This window comes from Borostomias antarcticus, assembly GCF_949987555.1.
Source record: "Borostomias antarcticus genome assembly, chromosome: 22".
Lineage (NCBI taxonomy): Eukaryota > Metazoa > Chordata > Actinopteri > Stomiiformes > Stomiidae > Borostomias > Borostomias antarcticus.
In genome coordinates, this window is record NC_140255.1 from 5,480,617 (window position 1) to 5,507,773 (window position 27,157).

The window sequence follows — 27,157 nt, forward strand, 5'->3', positions numbered from 1 at the left end:
TATCGCCAAGCCATCCGGCATCTGAACTTGCACTAAAACTATCTCAGGTGCACTTTGTACTGTATGTGTTGTGTGCTGTTTGTTTTGATGTTTGTTTGATGTGATGAGTGAAACTGATACATTCCATCATCATCAACTTCCTGTCAATATATTATTGAATTGAAATTGTTTCCTTTAGATTGATTCTCTGTTCACACTATTTGTCTATTTATCATTGAGTTTGGAGGGCAAGCCAAGAAGATTTCCAATACGAACTTGAAGAAATTGCTTTAATGCAATTCATACTGTATTTATTAAAATCATGATATAAAATGTACTTAATCCAAAACCATGCAAAATTAAAGTGCTATTGCACTTGTCAATAGAGGTGACCGTGTGTGTGTGTGCGTACAGTATCTATGAAAAATATGTGATAAAACTATAGTATTTCATAGATATTTCACAGATACAGGGCAATGTTTTTGATCAACACATATCATGCAGATGTGCCAGTGACTCGGGCCTTCATTTTGGCTCAGTCAGTAAGTCTTCTACTCCCCTTTTCCCTGTATGGAGGAAAAACAGCATCAATATCATGCTCGAATAACTTACATCAGGAAATACAGTAGCCTTGTCAGGCAACTTGATCGGTTTGAAATGAACTGTACCATAAACATTGCAATTGGAACATAAAATGATTAGTGTTCTGAGCAGAACTAATAACCTAGTTAAAACCTTAGTTCCTATGTCTCGGTTCTTGGCTCTCATCTTGTTGGTCTGGGTTTCAGCAATGTCAGCTCGCTCCTCAGCCTCCCCCAGCTCATGCTGCACCTTCCTTAATCTGGCCAGGTGGACATTAGATTGCTCTTCCTGTGATGGGATAGGATGGAAAGAAATGAATTGTTTTACCAAGGTCCTGTTCTACTTTCTCAAACAATGATAATGTTTGTGCTAGCTGTGATCAATTACACACTTACAGCTTCTTCGGCTTGTCTCTTGTAAGCCTTCACTTTGATCTGCAGTTTGTCCACCAAACCCTGAAGTCTGGTCTGGTTCTTCTGGTCCTCCTCAGTCTGCAAGAGATAACAGCCTCCTCTCATCAACTGGCAGAACAGCTAGAAGTAAGTGTTTCCGACATTCCTTGTATATAGACAGACAGACAGACAGACAGACAGACAGACAGACAGACATATATCTGTCTGTCTAACTTGCTTTGATATTCTGATTACATTTATTATGTATCATCTCACAACTAACCTGAAAGGTGAATTCTTTCACCTTCCTCTCATATTTACGGATTCCTTCGATGGCTTCAGCCCCTCGCTTTTGCTCAGCTTCAAGCTCATTCTCAAGCTCACGGACCTGGATCACAAGGCAAACATTAGGCAAAATAGATTCTTCTCAAACAGAACATCTCAAATAGGAAAATAATCTTAGCTTCTCCACCCACCCTGGACTCCAGTTTCTGCAGTTGTTTCTTGCCTCCCCTCAGGGCCAGGTTCTCAGCCTCGTCCAGACGGTGCTGCAGGTCCTTGACTGTGACCTCCAGGTTCTTCTTCATCCTCTCCAGGTGAGCGCTGGTGTCCTGCTCCTTCTTCAGCTCCTCAGCCATCATGGCTGCCTGACAAAGACCATGGGATCCAAATGCTGATTTGGTTACTATAACACATTATAACTTGTGTAAGTCAATGAGAAAATGAACATCTATTGCCAAAGGTTTTTACATCAGTGATGGCTTTCTTCGCCTTCTCCTCAGCATTTCTCGCCTCTTGAACAGCATCTTCCACTTCACCTTGGATTTGAGTAACATCAGCCTCAAGCTTCTTCTTGGTGTTCAGAAGGCTGGTGTTCTGTTGAAGCAAAGCCAGGCTGTGAGAGAATCAAACTCTCAAGAAGAGTTGACCATGTCCATGATTATCTATGAACTTCAACCAACCTGGGAGTGCAGAAGGCCAACTCTCTCACTGGCGTCCACCAGCTCCTGCTCAGCTATCTTGCGGCCTCTCTCTGTCTGCTCCAACACCCCTCTGAGCTCCTCTATCTCAGCCTGCATCAGGGTGGCCCTGCGCTCCATCATGGCCATCCTTCATGTCATCCTGTCCTCTGACAGAGTCGTCGAGGTGCGAGAAATACAACCGTTCTGTCATAAACTGGTGTTATACCTTGAGCCACAGAAAAGATTCCTACTTCAAAATACAGGTATTGCTTGGCTTTTGTTGGCTTTTTGGATATGCAGAAGAAAGAATACCTTGAGCTGTCCTTGGACGTTCCTCAGCTGTTTCTGGGCCTCAGCAGCCTGCCTGCCTGTTGGCATGGCTCAGCTGTACCTCCATCTCATTGAGGTCTCCCTCCATCTTCTTCTTGACTCTCAGAGCATCGTTCCTGCTCCTGACCTCAGAGACCAGAGTGCTCTGCAGGGAGTCGATCACTCTCTGGCTGTTTCTCTTCAGCTGGTCCATCTCCTCGTCCTTCTTGGCTATCTTCCTGTCCACCTCGGACTTCACCTGGTTCAGCTCCAGCTGGATCTTAGACTTCTCGTGTTCCAGGGTGGCCTGAGAAACAGAAAATAGCATTGATATATAACAAACTGATTTTGAGGAAACGTTTCATTCTCAATATACAGTATGTCACTGATTCGTTGTAGTTAACCTCTGCTTCCTCCAAGGCAGTTTGCATTTCACTTTTTTCTGTGGCCTCCTGGTTCTTGACTTTCTCCAGTTTATGGATGGTCTTTCCGCTCTCGCCAATCTGCTCAGTCAGGTCTGAGATCTCCTCTTGGGTTTTGAAACAATACAATCCATATGAAAGGATTCAAGGCTCATTCAGTATATCAAGGTTGTATATTTCTTGATAGCTCTATTGTCATGGCTTTTAACTTCACAAATCAGACTTACGCTGAAGGTTTTTGTTTTCCCTTTTAAGGGTCTCCAGATGATCCAGAGCTTCCTCATGGGCGTTTTTCATCTTGAAAAGCTAATTACTTTGGGATCGAGATTCCTTCTGGGCTCCTTCCAACTCCACTTGGCACTCTTCACACCTTTGCTTCCATTCAGCTAAAATCTAAACCCATGAAAATAGTAATAGTGTATTCGTTGATTAATTGAGTTGATTATTGTACAGCATAAAGACATGGACAATGTGATATGACGAATGACCATTACCTTGTCAAAGTTCCTCTGTTTCTTATCAAGGTTAGCAGTCATGCTGTTTGACCTCTCCACATCTACCATGAGATCCTCCATCTCGCTCTGCAATCTCTGCTTGGTTTTCTCCAGTGAAGCAGATTTGGAGTTTGACATCTCAATCTGCTCCTCGGCCTCTTGGAGACGTTGGGCCAGCTTTTTCCTGAGGAAGTAATGACCAAGGATATGAATACATCACCCATGTGTATCTTTGCTGAGGAGATGAGAAGAAAAGCCACAAAAAATTACTTGACTTCTTCCAGCTCCTCAGTCCTCTGGATGGCATCGGTTTCATATTTGTTTCTCCAAAGAGCCACCTCAGTGTTGGCCTTGGATACGCTCCTCTGGAGCTCAGCCTTGGCCTCCTGCTCCTCCTCAAACTGTTCCCTCAGCAGGTCACAGTCATGGTGGGCTGACTGGAGGCTATGGGCCAGGGCATTCTTAGCCTTTAGTGGGAAAAACGCATAAGTCTTGGATGTAATTACATATTCACTACACAGTCTTCTGTGTACTGAAACAAAGGTACTGTAGCAAAGTGCCCTTACCGTTCCTTCCTCCTCAAGTTGTCTTTTCAGCTCATCAATCTGTGTGACAAACCCTTGTTTGCATCTGGTGAACTGTGAGATGAGGCCCCTTCCTCTCTTCCATTTGACGAGAAAACTCTCCTTCAAGGTTGGAGAACAATAAGATTAAGTATTTTCAACCATGCAGGCAATTTACTCTTCAAATGGTACAAGGAAAAACATTGAAATTACCATTCTCAGTTTGGAGACGAGCTTTCTGAGTGCTAAAGTCAGTGATCTGATGGATATTCTCCTCATTTTTAGTCGTCAGCTCCGTCACTTGATCCTCCAGAGAACAGCATATCTTCTCCAGGTTGACCTGTCATTGAATAACATGCTTAACGTTGACATAACCTGATTACAGATGACATAATACATAAGGAAAGCAGAGAGTCTGTGAGGGTTTGGTTTTGGGACCCAGGCGCAACAGGAAAGGAGGAGGCAAGGAACGGTAAAGCCCGGAGGGGCGATTTAATAAGATCAAAAAGGGGGATGTGGTAGTCGTACAGCCGATGGTCAGGCAGGAGCGTGGTAGTCGTACAGGCGATGGTCAGGCAGGAGCGGGGTTGTCGTACAGGCGATGGTCAGGCAGGAGCGGGGTTGTCGTACAGGCGATGGTCAGGCAGGAGCGGGGTTGTCGTACAGGCGATGTTCAGGCAGGAGCGGGGTTGTCGTACAGGCGATGGTCAGGCAGGAGCGTTGTCGTACAGGCGATGTTCAGGCAGGAGCGGGGTTGTCGTACAGGCGATGGTCAGGCAGGAGCGGGGTCGTACAGGCGGTGGTCAGGCAGGAGCGGGGTAATCGTACAGACGTGGGTCAGGCAGGAACTGGAGAGATGAGGAGGGGAGGCAGGGTGAGTGAGAGTAATCACAAACGGGAACGGGAAAAAAACACTACAAAATACGGGTAAGGAGATTGTAGGCTTAGGCTATACTTTACCACAAGAGTATTATGGTAAGATCTGGCGATGAGTGGAGTGTAGACCAGGTTCTTGTAGAGGTTGAAGGTGATTGCAGAACGAGGGACAGGTGTGGTGATGATAATTGGGAACCGGTGAGTAGAGCCGCGCCAGCGTCATCGTCGGAGACGAGCGCGCCGTTCTTGTCTTTGCGCACGGGCCGATGTGCTGGGCATGTCGGGATCCGATTCTTCGTCACCGGAGAGGGAGGAGACTGCCGAGTCCGCGGAGCTGGCCGGAGACGGGGAACGCCCGGCAGTGGGGGGAAACTCCGGAGAGCCAGAGCGTTGTATGCCCGGGCTGATGCGACGTGCGGTAGAGCGCGTAGGACGCCCCGAGCGCGCAGCGGGCCCAGAGGGGAGAGAGGGAGACGGTTGTGGAGGCGAGGGCATGCGAGCCGTAACAGGACCCCCCCCCCGAGGGGAGCCACCTGGCGACCGACCGGGGGCGTCAGGATGGGCCCGGTAGAAGTCCCGGAGGAGAGACGGGTCCATAATGAGCTGCCTGGAGATCCAGCTGCACTCCTCGGGGCCGTACCCCTCCCAATCCGCCAGGTATTGGAACCCCCGACCCCGGCGGCGCACCTTCAGCAGCCGCCGAACCGTCCACTGGGGATGCCCGTCGACCATCTGGGGAGGCGGAGGAGCTGGGGCAGAAGGCATGAGAGGACTCGAGGAGACAGGTTTGATCTTGGACACATGGAATACAGGGTGTACCCGCATGGAAGCAGGGAGCTTAAGACGTACCGCAGCCGGGTTCAGGACACGGTCGATCTCGAAGGGCCCAACGAAGCGCGGAGCCAGCTTCTTGGAGGGGACCTGGAGCGGAAGATCAGCAGTGGAGAGGTAGACACGTTGACCGGGCCGATACGCCGGAGCAGGAGTGCGGCGGCGGTTGGCACCGCGGCAGGAGCGCTCGTTGGAGCGGAGCAGGGCCCTGCGGACCTCCCTCCAGACACGGCGACAGCGGCTGAGGTGGGCCTGGACGGAGGGGACGGAGGCCTCCGACTCCTGGAGAGAGAACAGCGGGGGCTGGTACCCGAGGGATGACTCGAACGGAGACCTGCCAGTGGCAGCGCTGGTCAGGGCATTGAGGGAGTATTCGACCCAGGGCAGGTCCTTGCTCCAGGAGGTGGGGTGGAGAGCCGACACACAGCGGAGAGCGGACTCCAGGCTCTGGTTGGCCCGTTCGGCCTGGCCGTTGGTCTGCGGGTGGTAGCCAGAGGAGAGGCTGATGGTGGCGCCTATCTCCTTGCAGAAGGCCCTCCAGACTTGGGAGGTGAATTGAGGCCCACGGTCCGAGACAATGTCTCCGGGGAGACCGTGGAGCCGGTAGACATGCTGGACGAGGAGCTCAGCTGTCTCCGCAGAGGACGGGAGCTTGGGGAGCGCCACCAGATGGACCGCCTTGGAGAACCGGTCCACCACGGTGAGGATGACCGTGTTGCCCCTGGAGGGGGGAAGACCGGTGATGAAGTCCAGGGCGATGTGGGACCAGGGACGGCTGGGGACCGGGAGAGGACGCAGGAGGCCAGCCGGGGGCTGGTGGGACGCCTTGCTGCGGGAGCAGACGGGACAGGCGACCACAAACTCCCGGACGTCGGACCTCATGGAGGGCCACCAGAACCGTCGGCTCAGGAAGGAGAAGGTGCGGTGAACCCCGGGATGGCACGCAAACCGGCTGGCATGGCCCCACTGGAGCACCCGGGACCGGACCGAGTCCGGCACGAAGAGCCGGCGAGGAGGAACGTTGGCCGGACTGGGTTGGGCGCGTTGGGCCTGCCTCACCACCGCCTCAATGTTCATAGTGATCACCCCTACGACACGCGAGGTCGGCAGGATGGTCTCAGGCTCCGCGGGGGGCGCCTCGGGCGCGTGGAGGCGGGACAGCGCGTCGGCCTTGGCGTTGCGGGAGCCGGGCCGGAAGGTGAGGGTAAAGTCGAACCTTCCCAGGAACTGCGACCACCGCGCCTGGCGGGAGTTGAGGCGCTTGGCCGCCCGGATGAAGGTCAGGTTCTTGTGGTCCGACCAGACGAGGGTGGTGTGTTCCGCGCCCTCAAGCCAATGGCGCCACTCCTCCAAGGCCCCCACCACCGCCAACAACTCCCTGTTCCCGATGTCGTAATTCACCTCAGCCGGGGTGAACCGGCGGGAGAGGAAGGCACAGGGGTGCAACTTCTGGTCCCCCACTGACCGCTGGGACAGAACAGCACCGATGCCGGTGTCCGATGCGTCAACCTCGACCACGAACTGCCTGGAGGGGTCAGGATGGAGAAGGACCGGAGCGGTGGTGAAGCGCTCCTTGAGCGCAGAGAAGGCGGCGCTGGCAGCCGGTGTCCAGATGAACGGACGCAGGGATGAGGTGAGGTGGGTGAGGGGAGCTGCTACCCGGCTGTAGTCCCGTATGAAACGGCGGTAAAAGTTCGCGAAGCCAAGGAAGCTCTGGAGTTGCCTCCGGGTAGAGGGTTGAGGCCATTCAACCACGGTCTTGATTTTGCGGGGGTCGGGTCGCGTCAGGCCTCCCTCCACAATGAGCCCCAGGAACTCCACTGACGCGGAGTGAAAGGTGCACTTCTCCGCCTTGATGTATAGGCGGTTCTCCCGGAGACGCTGGATTACCATGCGGACGTGTTGGACGTGCTCCTCAGCGCTCCTGGAGAACACAAGGATGTCGTCCAGGTAGAGAACCACAAATACGTCCAGCATGTCCCTGAGCACGTCGTTCATCAGGGCCTGGAAGACAGCGGGGGCGTTGGTGAGGCCGAAGGGCATGACGAGGTATTCGTAGTGGCCACGGGAGGTCTTGAAGGCGGTCTTCCATTCGTCCCCCTCACGGATACGCACCAGGTGATAAGCGTTTCTGAGGTCCAACTTGGTGAAGATGGTGGCACCGGTGAGGGGTTCAAAATTGGAGCTCATGAGGGGGAGTGGGTATTTATTCTTCACCGTGATGTTGTTGAGCAGCCTGTAGTCGATGCACGGCCTCAGGTCTCCTCCCTTCTTCTTTACAAAGAAGAACCCCGCTGCCACCTGGGAACGAGATGGTCGGATGAGGCCCTCGGCCAAGCACTCGGAGATGTAGGTGTCCATGGCAGCTTTCTCCGGGAGGGAGAGGTTGTAGAGACGACTGGCTGGGAGAGGGGCGCCAGGGTGGAGCTCGATGGCGCAGTCGTAGGGTCGATGAGGGGGAAGTGTGCGGGCGCGCTCCTTACTGAAGGCCTCCCCGAGGTCGTGGTACATCAAAGGGACCGTGGAGAGGTCAGGAGGAGCGGGACGGGGCCGGTCAACCCGAGTGGAGGTCTGAGCAGCTCGGAGGCAGCGGGCGTGGCAGGTGGTGCTCCAGCCGAGGATGCGCCCCGAGCTCCAGCAGACATGAGGGGTATGGAGTTCCAGCCAGGGCCTCCCTAAGATGAACGGAGCGTCGGGAGAGTGGATGACGAAGGGGCGGACGTTCTCCACGTGGTTACCCGAGACTGTGAGAGTGAGGGGCAGGGTCCGGTGCGTGATGGGACCCATGGGATGGCCATCCAGGGCGAAAGCCGAGAGGGGCCTCTCCAGAGGGGAGATAGGGAGCGCCGCTTTGTGGGCGAACTGGACGTCCACGAAGCTCTCGTCAGCACCGGAGTCGATGAGAGCAGGGACGGAGAGCGTGTGCCCCTGCCAGGCGAGGGTAACAGTGAACCTGGCGGCACGGGTCCGGGATTGGGGATGGATGAGCCGGCTCACTCGGTATCCCCTGGCGAGTGAGTCTACTCTTTTTGCCGCCCTGGGAGGTGCAGAGGAACAGGAGTCGACGGCGTGCGCTGGGCTAGCGCAGTATATGCATAGCCCGTTCTGTTCCCGGTGCTCACGCTCTGCAGGGGTCAGTCGGGTCCAACCCAGTTGCATGGGTTCCTCTCCAGCGGTGTTTGGGGGGGCGAGGGAGGCCGGGGCAGGCCGAGAGAGACCGGCAGAGGGGGGCGGAGACGGTCTGGGTGCGCTGTGGTGTTGGTGCGCCCGCTCGCGCCTGCGTTCCCGGTGGCGCTCGTCTATGGCTATGGAGAGGGAGACGAGTTGGTTCAGGGTCGCTGGTCTGTCTCCTCCAGCCAGGCTGTCCTTCATGGCGTCCCCCAGACCCCGTCGGAAGGCGCTGTATAGGGCAGACTCGTTCCAGGAGCAACGGGCAGCGAGGATGCGGAACTCCGTGGCGTAGTCCGCTACTGAGCTGGAACCCTGGGTGAGGGCGGAGAGAGCAGCGTCCGCGTCCTGTCCGTGGACGTCGTGGTCGAACACAGTCCGGAATTCTGCCACGAAGGCAGTGTAGTCCTGCATGTAGGCAGCTGCGCCCTCGCGACCCGCCATGACCCAACGGCGAGCCCGTCCCGTGGTCAGGTTGGCAATGTAGGCTATCCGAGCCGACGCAGTGGAGTACATGCTTGGCTGGAGGTCAAACACGTACTCACACTGCATGAGGAACTCCCGGCAGAGGGTGAACGTCCCGTCGTAGAGGGCCGGGGAGGCGAGATGGGGCTCCCGGTTTGGTGGAGCGGTGGGGTTCAGGAACGGAGCCTGGCGTGCACTGACCGCGGTGACCTGGTCGGACAGGGAGCAGACCAGAGTAGCGAGGCCCCTCAGTCGCTCGTCCTGGGCGTGCTGTTGGGCGGATACCTGCTGCAGTTGCTCAGCTTGGGTCCGTGGGAGGGCTTGGAGTAGTCCGGGAGGTGCAGGTCTCTCCTCCATGTTGGCTGGGTCCAAACTGGCCAGATCTTACTGTGAGGGTTTGGTTTTGGGACCCAGGCGCAACAGGAAAGGAGGAGGCAAGGAACGGTAAAGCCCGGAGGGGCGATTTAATAAGATCAAAAAGGGGGATGTGGTAGTCGTACAGCCGATGGTCAGGCAGGAGCGTGGTAGTCGTACAGGCGATGGTCAGGCAGGAGCGGGGTTGTCGTACAGGCGATGGTCAGGCAGGAGCGGGGTTGTCGTACAGGCGATGGTCAGGCAGGAGCGGGGTTGTCGTACAGGCGATGTTCAGGCAGGAGCGGGGTTGTCGTACAGGCGATGGTCAGGCAGGAGCGTTGTCGTACAGGCGATGTTCAGGCAGGAGCGGGGTTGTCGTACAGGCGATGGTCAGGCAGGAGCGGGGTCGTACAGGCGGTGGTCAGGCAGGAGCGGGGTAATCGTACAGACGTGGGTCAGGCAGGAACTGGAGAGATGAGGAGGGGAGGCAGGGTGAGTGAGAGTAATCACAAACGGGAACGGGAAAAAAACACTACAAAATACGGGTAAGGAGATTGTAGGCTTAGGCTATACTTTACCACAAGAGTATTATGGTAAGATCTGGCGATGAGTGGAGTGTAGACCAGGTTCTTGTAGAGGTTGAAGGTGATTGCAGAACGAGGGACAGGTGTGGTGATGATAATTGGGAACCGGTGAGTAGAGCCGCGCCAGCGTCATCGTCGGAGACGAGCGCGCCGTTCTTGTCTTTGCGCACGGGCCGATGTGCTGGGCATGTCGGGATCCGATTCTTCGTCACCGGAGAGGGAGGAGACTGCCGAGTCCGCGGAGCTGGCCGGAGACGGGGAACGCCCGGCAGTGGGGGGAAACTCCGGAGAGCCAGAGCGTTGTATGCCCGGGCTGATGCGACGTGCGGTAGAGCGCGTAGGACGCCCCGAGCGCGCAGCGGGCCCAGAGGGGAGAGAGGGAGACGGTTGTGGAGGCGAGGGCATGCGAGCCGTAACAGAGTCTACTGTAAATGGGTGTAAATGTTTTCATTCTTGATTTGGCATACCTTAGCTTTTGTCATAGCTTCTATATTGCTGGCCAAGTCATCAACCTCCATCTTATATTCACTCTTTTCCTTTTCCAGTTTCTGTTTGATTCTCTGGAGGTTGTCAATCTGTTCTCCCAGTTCTGCCATACTGTCGGCCTGTTTCTTGCGAAGAGCTGCAGACGTAGCCTCATGGTGCAATGTTGACTCCTCCAGGTCACGACGAAGCTTCAGGAACTCCACCTCACGCTTCTTGTTCATCTCTATCTGAGCAGCGGTGGTTCCTCCGGCTTCTTCAAGCCTCTCGCTGACCTCCTCAAGTTCCCTGGAGAGATCAGACCTTTGCTTCTCTATCTTGGCCCGACAGACGCGCTCTGCCTCAAAGTGCTCCTCCAGTTCCTCAATACGGGCCTTGCAAGAGAATATATCAGTCAGCTCCACAGAGAACTACCGTGTTTAAAGTGCACCTAGATAGATATAATCCTAAACATATCAGATATTTGACTGTATTACATGGAACTCCTTTATCTTCTTTTGAAGCTGGGAAGCCATTGCTTGTTCATCATGGATTTTGCTTTGCAGCTGGGATGTTTCAAATTATTTTCTGCCAGGAAGAAATATTAAAACATTTAGTTATTTGGCCACAACAAACATAACATAGAAAACTAGAAAGTACATTTCCTGGAGAAAATGTGAGGTGGGCTAGCTGCTGCAGCTGTATGTAACAGCTACTGCTAGAACTACTATGGACCAGGCAATCTCCATGCACCCACCGGCGAAGACCGTGCGTCTCTAGCCCACTCAGGGGCTGAGTTGTGGGGTCTGTGGCGGGGAAAGTGGCATGGTGGTGAGACTCTGCCCCCTCAGGTCAGAGCTGGTCGAGGACAATGTACCCCTCTCCGGGCCACCTACTCGCCCGCACCGGTGAAGACCATGTGTCTCTAGCCCAATCAGGGACTGAGTTGTGGGGCCCGTGGCGTGGATAGTGGCGTGCTGGTTAGGCCCCGCCCCCCTGGGTCACAGCTAGTCGGGGACAGTACAGTGACCTCTGGGCAATTTCCATGCATCCACCAATGAAGACTGTGTGTCTCTAGCCCAGTCAGGGGTTGAGTTGTGGGGCCCGTGGCGTGGATAGTGGCGTGGTGGTGAGACTCCACCCCCTCAGGTCAGAGCCAGTCGGGGACAGTGTAGGCCATGCCGGACTACCCACCTGCCTTCACCAGTGAAGACCGTGTGTCTCTAGCCACCTCAGAGGCTGTGTTGTGAGGTCCGTGGCGTGGATAGTGGCGTGATGGCGAGACTCCGCCCCCTCCGGTCAGAGCAGCTTGGGAACAGTGCACTGACATCCGGGCAATCTCCATGCACCCAACAGTGAAGACCGTGTGTCTGTAGCTCACTCAGGGGCTGAGATGTGGGGACAGTGCCGTGGATAGTGGCGTGGTGATTAGACTCCGCCCCCTCGGGTCAGAGCCGGTCGAGGACAGTGTACTGCTCCCCGGACCACCCACATGCACCCAACCGTGAAAACTGCGTCGTTAGCTAACTCAGGGTCTGAGATGTGGGGACGGTGGCGTGGAGAGTGGCATGATGGCGAGACTCCGCCCCCTCAGGTCAGAGGTTGTGGGGGGCAGGTCAGTGATTGCCAGGCCATCCCCATGCCGGGGCCGAGCAGTAACTGTGGAGGTGTTGTATGGAAGTTGAGGTTAGAAGCAGTAGCAGTGAAAAGCAGTAGGTGTTTGTTATAAGTACTGCTAGTACTACACTCAAAAATAGATTAGACCACTCATCATAACTCATAGTTTTATTGAGTTCAATAGCTGAAAGAGTGTCATTCTGAATATTTCTTTGAATATAAGGAAGGAAGGAAAGAAAGAAAGAAAGAAAGAAAGAAAGAAAGAAAGATGGATGGATGGATGGATGGATGGATGGATGGATGGATGGATGGAAGGAAGGTTGGAAGGAAAGAAAGAAAGAAAGAAAGAAAGAAAGAAAGAAAGAAAGAAAGAAAGAAAGAAAGAAAGAAAGAAAGAAAGAAAAAGATAGAAAGAAAGAAAGAAAGAAAGAAAGAAAGAAAGAAAGAAAGAAAGAAAGAAAGAAAGAAAGAAAGATGGATGGGTGGATGGGTGGGTGGGTGGGTGGGTGGGTGGATGGAAGGAAGGAAGGAAGGAAGGAAGGAAGGAAGGAAGGAAGGAAGGAAGGAAGGAAGGAAAAAAGAAAGAAAGATGGATGGATGGATGGATGGATGGATGGATGGATGGAAGGAAGGAAGGTTGGAAGGAATGAAGGTGTTACGGCTCGCATGCCCTCGCCTCCACAACCGCCTCCCTCTCTCCCCTCTGGGCCCGCTGCGCGCTCGGGGCGCCCTACGCGCTCTACCGCACGTCGCATCGGCCCGGGCATACAACGTTCTGACTCTCCGGAGTTTCCCCCCACTGCCGGGCGTTCCCCGTCTCCGGCCAGCTCCGCGGACTCGGCAGTCTCCTCCCACTCCGGTGACGTCGAGTCGGATCCCGACATGCCCAGCACATCAGCCCGTGCGCAAAGACAAGAACGGCGCGCTCGTCTCCGACGATGACGCGGGCGCGGCTCTACTCACCGGTTTCCAATTATCATCACCACACCTGTCCCTCGTTCTGCAATCACCTTCAACCTCTACAAGAACCTGGTCTACACTCCACTCATCGCCAGATCTTACCATAATACTCTTGTGGTAAAGTATAGCCTAGCCTACAATCTCCTTACCTGTATTTTGTAGTGTTTTTCCCGTTCCCCGTTTGTGATTACTCTCACTCACCCTGCCTCCCCTCCTCATCTCTCCAGTTCCTGCCTGACCCACGTCTGTACGATTACCCTGCTCCTGCCTGACCATCGCCTGTACGACCCCGCTCCTGCCTGACCATCGCCTGTACGACCCCGCTCCTGCCTGACCATCGCCTGTACGACAACCCCGCTCCTGCCTGAACATCGCCTGTACGACAACCCCGCTCCTGCCTGACCATCGCCTGTACGACTACCACGCTCCTGCCTGACCATCGGCTGTACGACTACCACATCCCCCTTTGTGATCTTATTAAATCGCCCCTCCGGGCTTTACCGTTCCTTGCCTCCTCCTTTCCTGTTGCGCCTGGGTCCCAAAACCGAACTCTAACAGTAAGATCTGGCCAGTTTTGACCCAGCCAACATGGAGGAGAGACCTACACCTCCTGGACCACTCCAAGCCCTCCAACAGACCCAAGCTGAGCAACTGCAGCAGGTATCCGACCTGGTCACCGCGCTCAGTGCCCGCCTGGCTCCGTTCCTGAACCCCACCGCTCCACCAAACCGGGAGCCCCATCTCGCCTCCCCGGCCCCCTACGACGGGACATTCACCCTCTGCCGGGAGTTCCTCATGCAGTGTGAGTACGTGTTTGAGCTCCAGCCAAGCATGTACTCCACTGCGTCAGCTCGCGTAGCCTACATCGCTAACCTAACCACGGGACGGGCTCGCCGTTGGGTCATGGCGGGTCGCGAAGGCGCAGCTGCCTACATGCAGGACTACACAGCCTTCGTGGCAGAATTCAGGACTGTGTTCGACCACGACGTCCACGGACAGGACGCGGACGCTGCTCTCTCCGCCCTCACCCAGGGTTCCAGCTCAGTAGCGGACTACGCCACGGAGTTCCGCATCCTCGCTGCCCGTTGCTCCTGGAACGAGTCTGCCCTGTACAGCGCCTTCCGACGGGGCCTGGGGGACGCCATGAAGGACAGCCTGGCTGGAGGAGACAGACCAGCGACCCTGAGCCAACTCGTCTCCCTCTCCATAGCCATAGACGAGCGCCACCGGGAACGCAGGCGCGAGCGGGCGCACCAACATCACAGCGCACCCAGACCGTCTCCGCCTCCCTCTGCCGGACTCTCTCGGCCTGCCCCGGCCTCCCTCGCCCCCCCAAACACCGCTGGAGAGGAACCCATGCAACTGGGTTGGACCCGACTGACCCCTGCAGAGCGTGAGCACCGGGAACAGAACGGACTGTGCATTTACTGCGCTAGCCCAGCGCACGCCGTCGACTCCTGTTCCTCTGCACCTCCCAGGGCGGCAAAAAGAGTAGGCTCACTCGCCAGGGGGTACCGAGTAAGCCGGCTCATCCATCCCCAATCCCGGACCCGTGCCGCCAGGTTCACTGTCACCCTCGCCTGGCAGGGGCACACGCTCTCCGTCCCTGCTCTCATCGACTCCGGTGCTGACGAGAGCTTCGTGGACGTCCAGTTCGCCCACAAAGCGGCGCTCCCTATCTCCCCTCTGGAGAGGCCCCTCTCGGCCTTCGCTCTGGATGGCCATCCCATGGGTCCCATTACTCACCGGACCCTGCCCCTCACCCTCACAGCCTCGGGAAACCACGTGGAGAACATCCGCCCCTTCGTCATCCACTCTCCCGACGCTCCGTTCATCCTAGGTAGGCCCTGGCTGGAACTCCATACCCCTCATGTCTGCTGGAGCTCGGGGCACATCCTCAGCTGGAGCACCGCCTGCCACGCCCGCTGCCTCCGAGCTGCTCAGACCTCCACTCGGGTTGACCGACCCCGTCCCGCTCCTCCGGACCTCTCCACGGTCCCTTCGATGTACCACGACCTCGGGGAGGCCTTCAGTAAGGAGCGCGCCCGCACACTCCCCCCTCATCGACCCTACGACTGCGCCATCGAGCTCCACCCTGGCGCCCCTCTCCCAGCCAGTCGTCTCTACAACCTCTCCCTCCCGGAGAAAGCAGCCATGGATACCTACATCTCCGAGTGCTTGGCCGAGGGTCTCATCCGACCATCTCGATCCCAGGTGGCAGCGGGGTTCTTCTTCGTCAAGAAGAAGGGAGGAGATCTGAGGCCGTGCATCGACTACAGGCTGCTCAATAACATCACGGTTAAGAATAAATATCCACTCCCCCTCATGAGCTCCAACTTCGAACCCCTCATCGGTGCCACCATCTTCACCAAGTTGGATCTCAGGAACGCTTATCACCTGGTGCGTATCCGTGAGGGGGACGAATGGAAGACCGCCTTCAAGACCTCCCGTGGCCACTACGAGTACCTCGTCATGCCCTTCGGCCTCACCAACGCCCCCGCCGTCTTCCAGGCGCTGATGAACGACGTGCTCAGGGACATGCTGGACGTCTTTGTGGTCCTTTACCTGGACGACATCCTGGTATTCTCCAGGAGCGCTGAGGAGCACGTCCAGCATGTCCGCATGGTCATCCAGCGTCTCCGGGAGAACCGCCTATATATCAAGGCGGAGAAGTGCACTTTTCACTCCTCGTCAGTGGAGTTCCTGGGGCTCATTGTGGAGGGAGGCCTGACGCGACCCGACCCCCGCAAGATCAAGACCGTGGTCGAATGGCCTCAACCCACGACCCGGAGGCAACTTCAGAGCTTCCTTTGCTTCGCCAACTTTTACCGCCGTTTCATACGGGACTACAGCCGGGTAGCAGCTCCCCTCACCCACCTCACCTCATCCCTGCGTCCGTTCGTCTGGACACCGGCTGCCAGCGCTGCCTTCTCCGCGCTCAAGAAGTGCTTCACCACCGCCCCGGTCCTTCTCCATCCTGACCCCTCCAGGCAGTTCGTGGTCGAGGTGGACGCATCGGACACAGGCATCGGTGCTGTTCTGTCCCAGCGGTCAGGGGAGGACCAGAAGTTGCACCCCTGTGCCTTCCTCTCCCGCCGGTTCTCCCCAGCGGAGGTGAATTACGACATCGGGAACAGAGAGTTGTTGGCGGTGGTGGGGGCCTTGGAGGAGTGGCGCCACTGGCTTGAGGGCGCCGAACACACCACCCTCGTCTGGTCAGACCACAAGAACCTGACCTTCATCCGGGCGGCCAAGCGCCTCAACTCCCGCCAGGCGCGGTGGTCCCAGTTCCTCGGGAGGTTTGATTTCACCCTCACCTTCCGGCCCGGCTCCCGCAACGCCAAGGCCGACGCGCTGTCCCGCCTCCACGCGCCCGAGGCGCCCCCCGCGGAGCCTGAGTCCATCCTGCCGGTCTCGCGTGTCATAGGGGTGGTCACAATGAACATCGAGGCAGTGGTGAGGCAGGCCCAACGCGCCCAACCCAGTCCGGCCAACGTTCCTCCTCGCAGGCTCTTCGTGCCTGACTCGGTCCGGTCCCGGGTGCTCCAGTGGGGCCATGCCAGCCGGTTTGCGTGCCATCCCGGGGTTCACCGCACCTTCTCCTTCCTGAGCCGACGGTTCTGGTGGCCCTCCATGAGGTCCGACGTCCGGGAGTTTGTGGTCGCCTGTCCCGTCTGCTCCCGCAGCAAGGCGTCCCACCAGCCCCCGGCTGGCCTCCTGCGTCCTCTCCCGGTCCCCAGCCGTCCCTGGTCCCACATCGCCCTGGACTTCATCACCGGTCTTCCCCCCTCCAGGGGCAACACGGTCATCCTCACCGTGGTGGACCGGTTCTCCAAGGCGGTCCATCTGGTGGCGCTCCCCAAGCTCCCGTCCTCTGCGGAGACAGCTGAACTCCTCGTCCAACATGTCTACCGGCTCCACGGTCTCCCCGGAGACATTGTCTCGGACCGTGGGCCTCAATTCACCTCCCAGGTCTGGAGGGCCTTCTGCAAGGAGATCGGCGCCACCATCAGCCTCTCCTCTGGCTACCACCCGCAGACCAACGGCCAGGCCGAACGGGCCAACCAGAGCCTGGAGTCCGCTCTCCGCTGTGTGTCGGCTCTCCACCCCACCTCCTGGAGCAAGGACCTACCCTGGGTCGAATACTCCCTCAATGCCCTGACCAGCGCTGCCACTGGCAGGTCTCCGTTCGAGTCATCCCTCGGGTACCAGCCCCCGCTGTTCTCTCTCCAGGAGTCGGAGGCCTCCGTCCCCTCCGTCCAGGCCCACCTCAGCCGCTGTCGCCGTGTCTGGAGGGAGGTCCGCAGGGCCCTGCTCCGCTCCAACGAGCGCTCCTGCCGCGGGGCCAACCGCCGCCGCACTCCTGCTCCGGCGTATCGGCCCGGTCAACGTGTCTACCTCTCCACTGCTGATCTTCCACTCCAGGTCCCCTCCAGGAAGCTGGCTCCGCGCTTCGTTGGGCCCTTCGAGATCGACCGTGTCCTGAACCCGGCTGCGGTACGTCTTAAGCTCCCTGCTTCCATGCGGGTACACCCTGTATTCCATGTGTCCAAGATCAAACCTGTCTCCTCGAGTCCTCTCATGCCTTCTGCCCCAGCTCCTCCGCCTCCCCAGATGGTCGACGGGCATCCCCAGTGGACGGTTCGGCGGCTGCTGAAGGTGCGCCGCCGGGGTCGGGGGTTCCAATACCTGGCGGATTGGGAGGGGTACGGCCCCGAGGAGTGCAGCTGGATCTCCAGGCAGCTCATTATGGACCCGTCTCTCCTCCGGGACTTCTACCGGGCCCATCCTGACGCCCCCGGTCGGTCGCCAGGTGGCTCCCCTCGGGGGGGGGGTCCTGTTACGGCTCGCATGCCCTCGCCTCCACAACCGCCTCCCTCTCTCCCCTCTGGGCCCGCTGCGCGCTCGGGGCGCCCTACGCGCTCTACCGCACGTCGCATCGGCCCGGGCATACAACGTTCTGACTCTCCGGAGTTTCCCCCCACTGCCGGGCGTTCCCCGTCTCCGGCCAGCTCCGCGGACTCGGCAGTCTCCTCCCACTCCGGTGACGTCGAGTCGGATCCCGACATGCCCAGCACATCAGCCCGTGCGCAAAGACAAGAACGGCGCGCTCGTCTCCGACGATGACGCGGGCGCGGCTCTACTCACCGGTTTCCAATTATCATCACCACACCTGTCCCTCGTTCTGCAATCACCTTCAACCTCTACAAGAACCTGGTCTACACTCCACTCATCGCCAGATCTTACCATAATACTCTTGTGGTAAAGTATAGCCTAGCCTACAATCTCCTTACCCGTATTTTGTAGTGTTTTTCCCGTTCCCCGTTTGTGATTACTCTCACTCACCCTGCCTCCCCTCCTCATCTCTCCAGTTCCTGCCTGACCCACGTCTGTACGATTACCCTGCTCCTGCCTGACCATCGCCTGTACGACCCCGCTCCTGCCTGACCATCGCCTGTACGACCCCGCTCCTGCCTGACCATCGCCTGTACGACAACCCCGCTCCTGCCTGAACATCGCCTGTACGACAACCCCGCTCCTGCCTGACCATCGCCTGTACGACTACCACGCTCCTGCCTGACCATCGGCTGTACGACTACCACATCCCCCTTTGTGATCTTATTAAATCGCCCCTCCGGGCTTTACCGTTCCTTGCCTCCTCCTTTCCTGTTGCGCCTGGGTCCCAAAACCGAACTCTAACAGAAGGTTGGAAGGAAGGAAGGAAGGAAGGAAGGAAGGAAGGAAGGAAGGAAGGAAGGAAGGAAGGAAGGAAGGAAGGAAGGAAGGAAGGAAGGAATGTGAATGCTACCACAGTAGTAAAGTAACTTTGAAAATAGGAAATAAATACATTTCTGTACCTTAGTGGGAGACCTGGCACTGGGAGGAGGCAGCTAGTTTCTCGTAGTCAGGGCAGTAGGAGCTGGTTGCTAGGCGTAGGCAGGCTGCAAGGTGCTCATCAGTCATTGTGGATCTGTACTTGGCCTTAATGATTTTCATGTGAGAGAAAGCAGACTCGCACAAATAGGTTGATCCAAAAAGTGCTGTCAGGTTCAAGGCACATCTTCTGAGGTGGGGATACTTTTCTTCCAGCAGTAGGTTCCAGAACACTCCACGCTCATCAGGTTTCGCTGATGTAGCCCTGGCTTTGATCTCAATGTCATTTTGCAATGTCAGAATCTAGTCCTCAACAGCAGAGCTAGGGTTAGGGTCCATCTTGAACACTGATACGACTTTGGAGGCAATGTCACCCACATCAATACTTGCACCAAATGGGTAACACATATAGCTGGCAACAGGCTCGATGGATGCAAAGTCAGTAAAACGCTTCTCAAACTCAACAACATGTTCTGAACTTGCTCCTCATAACGTGCACTGTGAAGATGGGTGATGTCTTTACCCTGACGGTGTAGTTCTGCCTGGATGACAGGAAAGTTGCACAGGTCACCACGCTGCAGCCTCCTTGAGATCAGCTGTAGCTTGCTTTTAAACGTGTTCACTGAACTCATCATGTTGATCGAGTCTTTATCCTTACCCTGCAGCTCTAAATTAAGTTAATTGAGCTCGCCAGTGAGATCGGTGAGGAAAGATAAATCTAAAAGCCACTGGTGGTCCTCTAGCTTTGCATGGTACTCCACATGTTTTGAAAGTTTCAGGAAATCCTTGATTTCAGGCAACAGCTCTGTGAATCTGGACAAAAATGTACCTCTGCTTAGCCACCTTACATCCGTGTGCAGCAGCAGGTCTGTGTGCTCGGCATCGTTCTCCTCCAAGTGCGCACGGAATAGTCTTCTCTGCAGACTCCTGGAATAGTCTTCTCTGCAGACTCCTGGAATAGTCTTCTCTGCAGACTCCTGGAATAGTCTTCTCTGCAGACTCCTGGAATAGTCTTCTCTGCAGACTCCTGGCCCGAACGGAACACACAATCTTCATCGCAACATCCATCACTTCTTTCATATTTAAAATCTTCCCGCACAACACTTGCTGGTGAATTATACAATGATAATTCAGGATATCCGGGAAAGATTCACTTGCTTTGCACAGTGCAATTAACCCACTGGTGCGGCCTACCATGGCTGGAGCGCCATCAGTTGTGATTGAGATGAGCTTGAAGAGGGTCAATTTTCTTTCATTAACAAATTCCAACATCAATATCCTTTGTGAGTTGCTCCTCGACATCGACAGCCATTCCCTTACATCGCCTTGTAGTAGTACTCTGGGACAGCTGTACGTCCTAAATGGCCTTCACGATCTCCGTTTTATTCTTGAAGTTGTTGAAAAGGCTATCCGCAGCCTCAAGAAACGCTTCTTTCACAATTTCGCCGTCCTTGAACGACTTCTTGTGTCTGGCAAGAACGTGACTGACACGATAGGAAGCTATAGTTGCGGCTTTACCCTGGGCCTTGGGTTTGGTGAAGATTGACTGCTGGGCTGCTAGCTGTGCCTTCAATTCCCGAACTTTTGTGGAGCGTAGAGCCGTCTTCGCAGGGTAATCCTTCTCATAGCGCCCGTGTACTGTCTTGAAATGTCACTCCAGATTGGCCTTCTTTGCTAATGCAACGCTTGCATTGCAGATGAGACAAACTGGCTTTGAGTGTGAATAAACCAAAAAATAATCCTCCTCCCATTCAGGGTGAAAATTGTAGGTTTTTGCTCTTTTGCTCTATGCTATGTTGACGTTACTAGGCGCTTCTCAACTAGCTAATGTTGACCTTGACTGAACTTTCACACGCGCCCAGACAACAGATTCACGTTAACGTAGGCTATGTCTATAAAATGTGCCCAGAGTTGTTGTTTTTTATGTGTTGAAGTGACGGGGTACACGGCAGGAATGATACACATTTAAAGAAAGATTTATATAAAAAGAAAAAACTTTTTTTCCTAAACAGCTCGCAATCGACTTGGTATCAGTCCACGGTCTACCGGTAGACCGCGATCGACGGTTTGGGCACCCCTGCTGTACAGAGAGCCTGCACGTGTCCCCAAATTCAAATCCCAACTGACACTGTGAGCATCCTCTCATTCACTTCAATGGAAAGGCATGTTGGATTCAGACAGCTCTCTCTCAAAAAGCCTAGATATTGACACTGTAGGAATCCTGAGAAAATGCTGAACGTATGTCCGTGTAGCTTAAAAACTGTAGGCATGGCGACGAGTTAGAAAAAGGGTTTAAATGCTCAATTAGCAGCTCAAAAGGTAGAGTGTGGGCCCATACGTTTCAATGGAGAGCGCAGTTGCCGAACAAATCGTCATACAGCGAAAACTATAAGTCACACAGCTTAGATACTTACATTGTACGAATCAGCACAGTTATGGGAACGTTTCGATATATAATATGTGTATGAGCTGTTAAAACTGTAGGCATAGCGACAAGTTAGAAAAAGAGTAAAAATACAAAATTAACAGCTCAAAAGTTAGTGTGGTTCCATACGTTTCAATGAGGAGCTCAGTTGCCGAACAAATCGTCATACCGTGAAAACTATAAGTCACACAGCTTAGCTACTTACATTGTACGAATCAGAACAGTTGTGTGAACATTTTGATATATAATATGTGTGTGAGCGTTCAAAACTGTAGGAGTGCCAGCAGTTTACAAAATGTGTGAATATTTTTAAAGCAATTGCTGCCACCACTCTAAAAACATAAAGTTACTGAACATTCCAAAAGCAGTTTCAAGCAGTTTCAATGGGACAAAAAATAGTTTTAAAAGTTAAATTACTAAAAAACACTACAAAAATCTGAATGGATCTCTGAAACAGCTGAACATCATGAACATTTTAAAGTTTGAATGAGGTTTCTAGCACAAAGTATGAAGAACTAGTTGAGGTTCAAAAAAGTGGGGAGAACTATAATAAAGAAAGAAAGAAATAGTGGGAATATCACAAGTTGGGCTAGCTTCTACAAGCTACAAGCTTCTACAAGCTAGCCCACCTAATAATAATAAAGAAAGAAATAGTGGGAATATCACAAGTTGGGCTAGCTTCTACAAGCTACAAGCTTCTACAAGCTAGCCCACCTAATAATAATAAAGAAATAGTGGGAATATCACAAGTTGGGCTAGCTTCTACAAGCTACAAGCTTCTACAAGCTAGCCCACCTAATAATAATAAAGAAAGAAATAGTGGGAATATCACAAGTTGGGCTAGCTTCTACAAGCTAGCCTACCTAATTATGCTTCATTTGAATCTTCTTACTTCTTGATTTTCTCCTCAGATTGCTGCTTGTCATTCTCCAGATCCATAATGGATTCTTGTGCCAGTTTCAGATCTCCCTCTAGCTTCCTCTTAGCCCTCTCAAGGTCCATCCGAATCTTCTTCTCTTGATCCAGATAACCTTCAAGCTGTGGCACATAAAAGCAAGTCAGAAGAAATTAAATCCTATTTCAGCATCATAGTGCTTTTCTTTTAGATATTGGTTTACTCACATCATCCACTTGCTGTTCAAGCTTGGTTTTTGCTTTGTTCAGAGTGTTGACTTTGTCTTCTTCTGCCTGAAGATCATCAAGCGTCTGCTGGTGTGCGTCTTGGAGGGCTTTCTTCTCCTTGGTCAGCTTGGCGATGCTCTCATCCTGACCAGACATCTCCTCTGTAAGGTTTTTAACCTGCAAACACATACTTGTTTTAATGTGACCAACCAAGGACCGGTTTCCTCCACTCCAACTCAAACAGGGTTTCTTTCATTCCAACTCAAACTGGTTAACAATGTTACTCTCATCACAAGAGATCAAAACCAACTCTGCTAAATCACCAAAAAAAAGCAAACCTTATTTTATGTGGCATGTTTCTCCTTCTCCACCTTGGCCAATGTAATTTCCAAGTCATCAATGTCTTTCTTGAGCTCAGAGCACTCATCCTCCAGCTTCCTCTTGTTGGCAGTCAGCTCAGAGTTGATCTCCTCCTCACCTGCTTCAGCAGCCGAGAACGAGGCGTAGAGGAAACACAGCAGTTTAACTGAGGACTTCTGGTAGAGCTGCACAACTGACTCATTCAGGGGATCCTTGTTCTTGTCCAGCCAGCCGGTAAGGTTGTAGTCCACGGTGCCGTCGTAGTGCACCAGGGAGAAGTGGGCCTCGGCCTTGCCTTTGACAGGCTTGGGCTTCTGGAAAGCGTTGTTTTTCCCAATGTGCTGGTCGTAGAGTTTGTTCTTGAAGGAGTTGTCTGAGGCCTTGGGGAACATACACTCCTCTTCAAGGATGGAGAAGATGCCCATTGGCTGTAGACAACAACATTTTTTCTTTGGGATACCATATTAAGTGGAATTTGAAAATCAACGCCACCTTACATGAATGGGATCACCTACCTTCTCAATAAGCTCAATGCAAGCAGCCAAATCCATGCCGAAGTCAATGAATTCCCAGTCTATCCCCTCTTTCTTGTACTCCTCTTGCTCCAGCACAAACATGTGGTGGTTGAAAAACTGTTGAAGTTTCTCATTGGTGAAGTTGATGCAGAGTTGCTCCAAGCTGTTGTACTGAAAGATTAGAAAACAAAATTGAGTTTTTAGTTCAAGAACGTACAGAACCTACACTCAGGATGTCTCATACAGTAGGTGAGCCTACTACTACTGTCATTTTTGATGTGTTAAATCATGCTCGAGGTTGGCATGCAAAATAATCTCACATCAAAAATTTCAAATCCTGCGATGTCGAGCACCCCAATGAAGAATTGTCTAGGTTGCTTTGTATCCAGCATCTCGTTGATTCTGATGACCATCCATAAGAACATCTTCTCATAGACAGACTTAGCCAGGGCGCCAACTGCATTGAGTACCTGTAGAGCCAAGAGATGTGTATGTTAGACACATTTAATGCATCTAAATATCTCTATTTTCTCGTGTTTTTTTAAAGGAAGGCTGTATAATCTGTTGAATTGTCCAATTGTTGTGGTACCTGTTGGACTGTCTGTCCTTTGGTGACATACTCATTCCCCACCTTCACTCTGGGATAGCATAAACCTTTCACCAGGTCTGCAGCATTCAGCCCCATGAGGAAAGCGACTTTGTCTGCCACTGATGAGGACAATATAATATAAAACTGGTTACTACTGTACGTGACAATGTATAAACCAAACAACATCCATCTAGTACAGTTCTTCACCCTCAGTGCCGTCAGCCTCCGCCTGCTCCTCTCGCTGCTTCTGCTTGAACTTCATGTTCCCATAATGCATCACAGCGCCTGTCAGCTTGTAGATGGCCAGCTTCTCATCATTACTGAAGCCCAGGATGTCTATGGCGCTCTAGATCATTGACAAAAAGCAAAAAACATTGGTGTCGATACACAGTACATCTTACACACACGCACAAGAACAAGGGGGATCTCTCACATCAGTGGCCACCAGCTCCTCCTTGTCATCTATGCTGGCCACAGCGATCTGGCCCTGGCTGATCATGGGGAAGTCATAGGGGTTGGATGTAATCAGCAGCATATCTATACAGAGAGAGAAATCACAGTTTACTGTATGTACCAGTATGTTCCATGAACAGATTTGTTTTTTAAATGATAGAGCAGCATATATGATGGAGTAGCCCAGACTTGATGAGGAGCTGCAGTTATATATTGGCTTTAGCTTTGGCATGGGAGACCCAGGTTACTGTCATTATTACACTAGTTTTGTTACACAAAAACAAGTTTGGTACAAAAGTAGTTTGAGTACCTATGAGCTCAGTCTTGTGGCCAGTCATGATCTGGTAGAAGATGTGATAGCTCCTCTCATCCGCCAGCTGGAACGTCACCCGGGACTTCTCCATCAGGTCTCCAGAGCAAAAGAGCAAGGGAGGTTGGTTCACACAGAACAAAAGAGACAGTTTGGTTAAAGGACACAACGTAAGATAATATTATTCAGAGAATGAGAGCAAAAGTGAACAATACACAGAAGAAAAATAGTTCAAGTGACCAACAACAGAAAAGTTTTATTTTTTTTAAGAGCAAACTTACCTATCAGCGGAAGCCAGTTTTCCTGAGGTTCCGAAGTGAATTCTGATGAATTTACCCTATTCAAATGGTATGAAAATTGTGTTGTTTTACACTGCAAAACCTTCAGTAATTTAATGTATAATTTAAAGAAGGCCCTAAGAAGATTTCAGGGTCTACTCACGAAGCGAGAAGAGTTGTCGTTCCTCACAGTCTTGGCGTTCCCAAAAGCCTCCAGCAGAGGGTTGGCTGAAATTATTTGATCCTCCAGCGTCCCCTAGAAACAACAATCTACACCATTAAAATTACAAAGTTTCTGTCAATACATTTTAATTGTATGTCTTTGTTGTTTTATTGATATAACATCTCAATGTTTGTCTCACCTGTATTTTACCAGCTGCCTCCTTCTTCTTATCAGCACCAGCCACCGCGATTGTGGCAAAGTACTGGATGACTCGCTTGGTGTTGACAGTCTTGCCTGCACCGGATTCTCCACTGTAGCACAGAATTTTTTTAGCTAAATTGACAGATTTTTAGACAGTTTAAATGATTTCCACGTTATTTTCTTATTCTTCGATTCATCATCTCAAAAGAAATGCAGTTGACTTACGTGATCAGGACAGACTGGCACTCACGATCTGTAGGTAATTTGGAAACATACACACATTTATAAATAGTATTACTGTAAACAATTTCCTGCCAACCCCAAAAGCAAAATCGGTAATTGGTTATTAATTAGCACTTACATTGTTAAACTATCAGAGGAAAGTTCATTGTAAAAATAATTTGAAGTTGATAGATAACATTTTATGTAGACTGATCATAAAAAAAAACTATCCACAGAGCTTTTAGAAAGGTGCATAATAAAAGTATTGCTTTCCCCCCCAAAAAAATCTTGATTATGAATGTATTATCTTAACAATTTTGACGGGTCCGAAATAAATGTTGTGTTTATCTGTCTGAGATGTCTGTATTGTATATATATATCAATATAGGTGATATCATACTTCATATCAATGTATATCAATATAGGTGATTTCATACTTCATATCAATGTATATCAATATAGGTGATTTCATAACTCTCACCTGTAAGCATATTTTGATATGCATTATCAGAAACAGAGAAGATGTGTGGTGGGGCCTCCATGGGCTTCTTGCCACGATAGGCCGAGACCACCTCCTGGTTGTAGACCGGAAGCCACTTGTAAGGGTTTACCGTGGCACAGAACAGCCCAGAGTAGGTCTGGAGAAGAAAGCAACGTGCAGTCTGTAAGAGACCAACACAAACTGGCAAACTGGATTAGGACAAACAAACATCCTTATTCAGATCTCACTCACGTAGATCATCCATGCTGCATAACGATCTTTGAGGTTGAACAGCACAGAAGGCTCGTTGAGGTGGGTCATCATGGCCATGTCCTCAATCTTGTCATATTTTGGAGGATTCATGGGGTGGCAGTCCTCATCCTTGACTGTTACAATCTGAAACACATCAGTCAAGGAGAAATAATCCATAATTCCCTGAGTCAAGCAGGGATCCAACCCTGAATTTCAACCTTATTTTACACGAACCAAATATCAACCATTATGCCAACAGGACATCCTCCTGCCCGAGGGAGACATTTCTCAAAGAGGGCTATCTCATCACGAAAGTGTAGTTCCAAACTGCCTCTATTGAATTTTCATGTTGGACTCTGATGATCCCAAAGCTTTGTCATCTAGAGACATGTTGATGGATGAAGGTGAGTTGAAGATTAGGGGTCATGTAGTCGATTAGTCATTAGTCAGCTGAAATAAGACTCACCTCGCCAGCCTCAGTCTTCACGGTGGCTTGGCCACCTTCCCTCTTCTGGACCACTCCTTTGATGTAGAGTTCCTTGTTATCAGGCACGAAGCAGGCTGTTTTGGCATCGAAGGGCCGGTTCTGGGCCTTGATCCGCTCCTTCTCTGGCTTCCGGAGGTAGACGGCGGCCGGGCCATACACGGCCATCTCTGCGTCAGAGCTCATGGTGGCTGTTCACTGATGTACGAGCACACAGACGCACATCATTATTTCAGATTCATTGTTATTTTATTATTATTATTATTATTATTATTGTTGTTAGTGTTAGTGTTATTGTTATTATTGTTATTATTATTATTATTAAAGGTTGTAAAAATAAAAAAAACGTGCTGTGCCCTCCTTACCATGATGCTCACACGCCCCCCCTGGTAGAATATACCTGGTCTG

At 52.6% G+C, this 27,157-nt stretch overlaps 1 pseudogene across 1 annotated transcript; it reads right to left on the reverse strand.

The window, feature by feature from the left end:
• Positions 1 to 530: 530 nt before the first annotated feature.
• LOC311324185 (myosin-13-like) lies at positions 531 to 26,935 on the reverse strand (annotated as a pseudogene). The gene is made up of 32 exons: positions 26,732 to 26,935; positions 26,266 to 26,409; positions 26,014 to 26,170; positions 25,536 to 25,563; positions 25,309 to 25,420; positions 25,110 to 25,202; positions 24,950 to 25,005; positions 24,669 to 24,775; positions 24,339 to 24,442; positions 24,113 to 24,251; positions 23,906 to 24,024; positions 23,637 to 23,786; positions 23,317 to 23,487; positions 22,780 to 23,229; positions 22,442 to 22,618; positions 22,212 to 22,357; positions 10,941 to 11,031; positions 10,449 to 10,838; positions 3,917 to 4,043; positions 3,707 to 3,826; positions 3,411 to 3,607; positions 3,141 to 3,324; positions 2,874 to 3,039; positions 2,629 to 2,753; positions 2,228 to 2,531; positions 1,916 to 2,129; positions 1,704 to 1,829; positions 1,430 to 1,600; positions 1,237 to 1,341; positions 957 to 1,052; positions 715 to 849; positions 531 to 545 (listed from the first exon to the last, which is right to left on the reverse strand). The product of its transcript is annotated as a myosin-13-like (transcript).
• Between the last annotated feature and the right edge of the window lie 222 nt (positions 26,936 to 27,157).